General features: G+C 30.4%; 1 protein-coding gene across 1 annotated transcript in view; it reads right to left on the bottom strand.

The window, feature by feature from the left end:
• Nucleotides 1–8,615, bottom strand: part of LOC117167630 — a 101,084-nt gene that overhangs the window by 91,113 nt on the left and 1,356 nt on the right. The window lies entirely within an intron of this gene.

Here is an 8,615-nt window from a genome sequence, read left to right as displayed (position 1 = left end):
CCGAGACTCTTCCAGAGTGCGAGGCGGGAATCGAACCCGCAAGCCGAAGGAGTGGGTCCAAAGCCTACGCTTTAGCCCCCACGACCATCGTCCCACTAACTTTTACTTATGTAGCACACGATATTTTTTCTAACAATTGCGGGAAATTTTCGATTTGAGAAACAATAAAAACTAATTTTTTAAAAATGTATGGTAATCTTACTTAAAGAGCGCAAGCGCAGCAGCTAGAAAAGGTCTTTTTCTAACTGCTTTTTACCATGGTTTCGGAATTGGTCACTTCCCGCACGCAATACATGCGTCGAAAGTCGAACATTTCGTGCGTGCGTTAGAAAAACTTTTTTTCACCCTATATCAAAGATAGGAGTGATGTGATCAAAAGAAGTAGTTTCATTCAAATAAAACTGGTTTGAGTTAAATAAGGGCATGTATGAATCAAATAAATTTTGTTTATATAAAAAAAATATATTGTTTTGAACTTATATAAATGAAAAAGTTTGTTTGATTCAAACATTTTTCTGCTTAAATGCGGGATGGAATCTGCTCGTATCGATAGACAGCTTTTACCATAAACGTACATAACCTTTTCTGTAACAAATGTTGCTGTGCAGTCATCTGCATTTTTCTGAGATGCGGAGATTTATTGGCAGAAATTTCATACTCAGGGAGTGGTAAAACAATAATACGATTCAAGGACTCAATTATTTTCTGAAGGAAATATCAGATTCAAGTTGGTAGGATAATAAAGAAATTCGAGATTTTCTGCGATTTATAAGGTATAGTTGAAAAGAAATTAGGGTTCATTGTATATATCGTATGTGAGGGTAAACATCAAGAGGACAACAGACAAGAGGGCTATTGAGAAAAGAACGTAACATATTTATTATTTAATATCCACGAGGAAAACCACGAGAAAGTGTCTTGTCTCTTTTTGAGAGGGGTCGGATGACGCAAAAGACGCGTTCAAATTACCGTAAGGACTTCCGCTCGGAAATTTTAAATGACATTACCTTTCATTACATAACAAAAGTTTTATTCAATAAATGACCTACTTTCACCAAAAGATTTCAACGAAAATATTATTTTCAATTTTTATCTAATTTTTTTATTCTAACAGAAACAAACGTCGTAGGTCTGCCAAATTGACAGTAATAGCTGGTCTAATTTTTAATCGGATATTGATCAAAAATTAAGACGCAGCAAATCAAATCAATTTTTAGGCTACACGGCCTACACTATTCATTCGATTTAAACATGTTTTTTCTTAAATGTAAATTTTTTACATCTTCATAAACATTGATGCTTTTAAATTTTTGAGAATAACTGTTGTTCTTTTTTATTTAACAACAAATTTGACATTTTTTAAACTTTTCAGATGAAATTAATTAATGAACAAAAGTTATTCTTGAGACTAAAAATGCTCAGCTCATTCAAATCCAGAGTCTTAATATAAAATTTGACATAAGTTAATATTTTATTACGATTAATTAAATACAAATGCCATTTGGAAATTTTTGAAACAATTTTTATGAACAAATTCACAGTTTGAATATTTTGCAACCAATATGCTCAATTTCTCATGAAAGTAACCATGAATATCTTGCCTATGACTCTTCGCTATAATATTTAGAAAATGTATAAAAATTACCCATCATTTAAACAATTTGCATAAACAAATTCAGAATTCATCTATTTTTCAACTAATAGACTCAATTTTTTACGAATTCATTACAAATGCCTTTGTGATGACTTTTCGGTCTGATACTTTGAAAATTTATAACAATAATGAATTATTTAAGTAATATTTATTAACAAATTAAGAGTTGGGAAATATCTCAATGATCGCGTACTAATGAGAGTGCTAGGAAGGTTACTAATAATGCTTCAATAAATATTTTTACTGATCACTAAATAAAGTAATAAATTAATAAAGCTGATTACGAAATTCAATAATTTAGGGTGACAATTTTCAAGAATTTTATTTAATATTTTATTATAGAAAACTTTATAAATGTATTGCGTTTAGTGTAGGATTTTTTTAACAACGTTTACAAATTTGAATAAGCCATAGCATGAATTTATCAAAACGTAAGATAAGCTCTTTGTTTTGAAAAAAAGGACATCCCTTTCCAATTTCGTCACTAGGAATCGTAATTTTGGCTGTTTCTTCCAATGAGAAAACTTTTGTCAAGAAGGGCTTTTCGGCTAGAAATTGAATATTCTTTGCAAAACATGTGATGAGGGTAATGTTTGAGCACGAAAAAAATCTTATTCTAGAAACCATTTAGTTACTGTATTTAAAATTTAATTTTACCCATAAATTTTGTGATAACATTTTTTTAAAGTTTTAGTCTAAAAAATAATATATAGCACACTAAATCCGAAGGCGCCAAATTTTGATTAAAAAAATGAATTATTTCGGTTCAGTGGTTTCTGATAAATATACATATGTGGAAGAAAAAACATAAACAATTATTTGATATTGTTAGAACTATTAAAAGTATGATTCATGTGTATAGTACTTTTAAAAATTATTGTAAACTACTAAAGTTATTGTAAATTTTTGCAAACATTAGGTATATTTTTCGGATTGAATAACTTAGAAAAATATGTCGGGCGGGTCAATTTTTGAATTAAAGCCATGTAATTCAACAGGAACCCCTTTGTAGGAAAAATGATCCTTATGCGACTATCTTCACCCTACATTGCAACCAAATAATTTTATTTGTGTGAAAAATATATTTACGTAGTTCAATACCTTTAAAAAATAGGAAGAGAAAGATGCTTTTTTCAAGACTACTTTTTCTCTCAGTGTTCGATACAATTAGTCCTTTTTCCAGGTTATGATATTCGTGCCGAAAAAATCTGACTATACGTACTCAAATTTCGATACGCGTAGCCATGGCAATTGTTTTTAAGTTTAATACATGAGGCTTGTATGTTAATAGTATATTTCGATTTAAAAATATTTCAAGATTGCATATAAAAAATCATAATTGTCTGAACTTAACACTTTTTCCAGGAAATAACAATTGTGACCTAACGTTCGTATATTAATATATTTTTACTACTGTAGTCATTTTATTTTCAAAACTTCTTTCTTTGCAGCAGCTATATCGAAAGTGGAACATTACCAGCTTCTTAATCATGTGCAAAGTAACTCATTCTGTCAACACACGACGCACGGTGGGATAAAATAAAATAAATGAGGTTCAAAATTACATTTAGAATGCAATTAGGCACCGATTTGATATTTTTTGGTTCAAAAATTCATGGCTGAATTTTTCAGAAAATGATGAAGGTAGATTTTTTATTCTTTTGTTTATTTAATTTTTACTGTAATGCAAAGAGTGGAAAAAGGTCCGATTCCTTTTATTTCATTTTTTATCTGTTAGAAAAAATGTCTAAGATTGCTTTCGTTCACAGTTAGGATGATACGTGGCCATTGCAATTTTATATGAAGTGTTATTAATTAATTTTATAAACAAATGTACACTGAAGACATTGAAAGACACGAAAAAAAATATAGTTTTTTCTTCTGGGACCAATTGTTTTTTCTGAAAAACTTTCGCTATGAAATAATATTTGTTTATTTTATAAACAAATGATGCAAACAAATTCACATATAAGGCGTTTTTAAGCGAAAAGAAATCGCTTTTATTGTATTATTTTTTTAATTATATTCAAAATGGTGCTTTTAGAAAAAATTTTGCCATATTTTGCCTTTTTGTTCATTTTATAAACAAATTGTATGAACAAATGTAAATTGTAGGCATTTTGGACAAAAAAAAACGTTTTATCGTATTTATGTTAAGATAACAGAACGAAACCATATTCTTGTATTTTTATAAGTGGCTTATTTTCCATTCATTGTTGGTGAGATAATTTGAATCAAACGTAAAATAAATGATTCTTAAAACTGTAAGTATGCCGTTATCACATTCAGCTACTACATCATATTTCCAGTGATGTTTTCTGATGAGCTTTGGTTCCAAAATTGGATCTATTAAATCTATAACTAATATTGTAAGCGTATATAAATTTTAGTTATTTTCAAACAGAGAGAAAGTGTTCGATAAGAGTTCATGTAAAAAACATTGCCAACATAATTTTAACATGGCTACAAGAAAGAAATGGTTTTTCTGTCTATAAACGCCTAGAATGTGCATTTGTTTACCCAATCTGTGTATAAAATAAAAAAATCGTGATGCATAACGAAATTTTATCTAGACAAGTCACTGTCAATATAGTTTGAAAAATAATTAAAAAAAAATGTCATTCTGCCTTTAAATATCTACATACATTTGTTTATATAATTTGTTTATAAATTAAACGATTATCAATGCTTAGCAACATTTTGATACAGAACATCACTGGACATACCTACATATCATTTCAGGAAGATCAGAAGAGAATACGATTTTTTTTCGCATAAAAGTGCCTTATATGTGAATTTGTTTACAAAATAAGCAAGTTATAATTCGTAGAAAAATTTTGCAGACAACATAATTGGTAATATAATTTCAGCAAGGTTGTAGGAAAAAAATGATTTATTTTTGCTTAAAAAAGCCTAAAAATTACATTTGTTTATAAAATAAACAAATAATAATGCATACAAATTTTTTTCAGAAAGCATCATCAGCAATATAATTATAATCATATTAAAGAAAAACTGATTAATTTTCGCTTAAAAATGCTTAAACTGTGTATTTGTTTATATAATTTTCTGATAACGTAAAAAAAAGAATTTACTTATAAAGTAAATCATAATTTTCACTGGTAGGACATCATCATAACGATGGAAGAATCAACAAAGCAATTTAATAGCTGAAAAATACTTGAAGACGAATGACCCCTGATGTAAAATATTTGTCAATACAATTTGTTATTATTATACCTCTCTGCATTAAATCCAAGTGACGGGAAGTGTAAAAAAAGGTTTTTCTAGGAGATAAAAAATGAAATTAGAAAAATTGACACTTTTTCGCTGCACGGAGAAAAATGGATGTTCAAACATAACATCTAGATGTTCAAAGTTATCATCTGTAGATCTTAAGGGCATGTGATACTTGCAGTTTTTCCGGCTGTTTTCCACAAAAATGAAAATTTTTAAAAACTAAATTCGGAAATACTATAATATATCATAACGGACGTTCCCGGACTCTTTTTTTATGGATAATAACGAAAAAATTTATTGTGCTAAATAAAAATGTTATGCATATGCATTATTTCGAGGTTACGTTGTTTTTCATCTCTGTCTTCCGATAATCTGGAAATTATTTATGAAATAAACTTTTTTGATTGCCTGCAAACAAGGTTAGTTCCAGGAGATTAGTTACAATGTTTATTTGTAAGTCCAAAGTTTTCGTCTGAAAATATTGTGTGTGAAGGCAAAATATTTCTTATCCTAGGAATAAAGCCGGGGGAATCTAACACTGAAAAAATCGATACTGTTTCCTAAGCGCTATGCAAATTAATCACATTTTGCTAAATTAAAACTTTTTTGAATTAACCCACAAAAAAAGTGCGTGGGGACGTCCGTTAGCATGTTCGCTATAATTTACCAAATTTTTAAGACACAATATTTATTATTCTAGAAAAAAACCGGAAGAATCTAAAACTGGTAAAATCGACAATTTCCTAAGTATTACATGCCCTTAAAAAGTGAGATGTTACTCTCTAACATCCAAAATATTCAACTGAAATATCCGAGATATTACATGTATGGTTATGTCAAATAGAGCCTGTAAATATTTAAGGAGTTTGCTTATTTATGGTCATTTAAGGAATTAATTGATAAATTATTTGTGAATTTAAAATAAAACTTTAATGTCCTTACTCGAACGAAGGACTGATAAAGGGTATAAAATGTCGCTCAGATGATACTTTCAGTCAAGTTGAGGTTATGTTCAATATTTTTTATTTAAAATAAAAAACAGGGATAAGTAATCGGAGAATGAATGATCTGTAATCTGAATTAAATATTCTATTTATTTTAAGTTACTTGAACTCAATTTTATTTTAATTTCATAAAAATGTTATCAAATGTGTTAAGTCATTAAATTTGAAACTTAAGATCGTTCTTCCCTTCTTTACACGGAGAAACCTTTTGCTGCAATATTTGCTAAAAATCAGACTAGATTTTACTATTTTTAATTTGTAATGGAGGGACATAGCGAAAATTTCGTAATGTTTACTACTCCAAGTAGTAACTAGTAACTACATGCCGAACTACAAAATTCATTGGGAAAAAATTTAAAAATGTTACATTTATTTCTACAGAAGATTGCAATATTTGCAAAGTACTATAGTAACGTCAAAAGAGACCGGCGCACTGATTTAGTAAGCAACTTAGTAAAAATTGGTGCAGTCAGATTTACAGACGACAAAAAATAAACCCAACATGCGCCGCGTCGCGTTGAAGGTCACTATACGTATCCCTTACACGAGCATGCGACGTAAATGCAGACTTATTTAATATGGGATGTTGAACTCTTTCGCAGTATTACATTTATTTAAATTGCAATTGTACAATACACACACGATTATATATAGTTTATACATTATTATATACATGCAGGAATATTATATTACAAGCTGAAATAGAAAAAGGCGATTAAAGTAAAAAGCTGGTGGGAATCGAACACGGGTCTTCAGCGCGGCAGCACGGGGTTTTTGTATTCGGCTAAACTAGATAATTAGATCCAGAAATTTATCGCTCTTATCAAGTAAATGCTAGCAGTCAAATTGACTTCCATTAAATTATTTATTAACTGTTCACAGTGATGGCATTTTTTAAATTCTAAGCATTATATCTTAACGTAATCAAATATCCTAATATCGAAGTTAAAAAATTATTTTTTGCTCTCTGGAAAATCTGTCTTTCAATTGTAACTTTTCGAATTATCCTAATTTATTGTAATAACGATCTTTACGCTTACTAAGTTACTTATGGCACTAATATTCGAGAGCGATCTTCCGAATTTGTCTTACTCCATAATACAAAAAATAAAAAGTGTTGTAGTATAATTCATATTCCTACAGACAATAGCAGTTCCTCTTACAAATGTAGTCTTTTATCTTATATTATGTACTTATTACTTCTACTCTTTTTATATAATCTAATTATGTCTCTCCTAATTTATCCTATCTAGGATTTTACGATAAAAAATACTGACTTCGTATTATCAATAGGAAAATTTCATATAAAAATAGCATAGCTTACGATTATTGTATTAAAATATACGAATTATCGCCTTGGTCCCTCGATTGTAACCTAATTTAGTCATTTTTCCAGTACAAAGTTTCTCAGTGTAGATAGTAAAAAGTCCTTATCCAATTTTATTTAAAGATATATAATTTTTATTATTTGGAAATGTTCCAAAATTGTAATATTCCATAATTTAAATAATTAAAATATATAGCCGTCAAATATAGTGGTGAAATTCCAATGCGCGATGCGCATGCGCTCGGACGGGTTTAAAATCTGAATGTGTTTCAATTTAACATAAAAATATTTTTACGCCTTACGTCTCAAAAATATGGTAAATGTTTGGCATGAATCTCTACATGTTAGGTGCTACAATCTTACTCTTTGAACATCTACATTTAAACATGCATTTTTTCCGTGTGTTTGCATTAAAGTGAAAATTAAATAAACAAAATAATAAATCTACTCTCATGCGAGAATAATTTTTGCACATGCGCACTTTAAAATATAGTTATTTTGCACACCACGAAAGTAATGTGTCAGTTGAATAGGAAAAATTCTTAGATGCTGATTATGCTGTTTTCAAATCGTTAGTTGTCAAATTAAAAGTTTTCAAATTTCTATACTTTGACTTGCCTGTGGACGAAATTTGGGATGGGCCTGATCATACCTGAAAAGTGAGCAAAAAGTTGGTCAAACACTGTTCTAGAACCTCTTGAGCAGGCTTAAAAAGCCTCTAGACAGGACCTTCTGCGCAAGGCTGAATAAATTTCCCAAACAAGCCTCTAGGGCACCCTGACAAGGCTTTCAGAGCCTTCTGACCAGATCTCTCCAGCCTCCTGAGCAGGCCTCCAGAGCCTCTTGAATAGGTCACCAGGGCCCTGTGATATATATGTTCTGGAGGCCTGCTCAGGAGGCTGGAGATATCTGGTCAGAAGGCTCTGAAAGCCTCGTCAGGGTGCTCTAGAGGCTTGCTTGGGAAAATTTTTAAGCCTTGCGCAGGAGGTACTGTCTAGAGGCTTTTCAAGCCTGCTCAAGAGGCTCTAGAACAGTGTTTGACAAACTTTTTGCTCACTTTTCAGGTATGATCAGGCCCATCCCAACTTTTGTCCACAGGCAGGTCAAAGTATAGAAAATTGAAAACTTTTAATTTGTCAACTAACGATTTGAAAACAGCATAATCAGCATCTAAGAATTTTCCCTATTCAACTGACACATTGCTTTCGTGGAAAAGGTGAAATTTCGGAGGAGCTTAATATCAAGCAACTTTGGCTCAATATTCAATTTATTACTTAAATCTTCTCAAATTTTTGACCGTTACAGACAAGTAGGTAGGTGTAACAGAAGTTGCGCGGGGTCTGCGGTTCTCATTCAGGCGAGAACAAACAAAAGCGAAGCGGGCTATAAT

The sequence above is a fragment of the Belonocnema kinseyi genome, chromosome 2, assembly GCF_010883055.1.
Source record: "Belonocnema kinseyi isolate 2016_QV_RU_SX_M_011 chromosome 2, B_treatae_v1, whole genome shotgun sequence".
Classification (NCBI taxonomy): Eukaryota; Metazoa; Arthropoda; class Insecta; order Hymenoptera; family Cynipidae; genus Belonocnema; species Belonocnema kinseyi.
The sequence above is the reverse complement of the archived record's forward strand: the minus strand, read 5'-3'. Positions and strand labels throughout refer to the sequence as shown.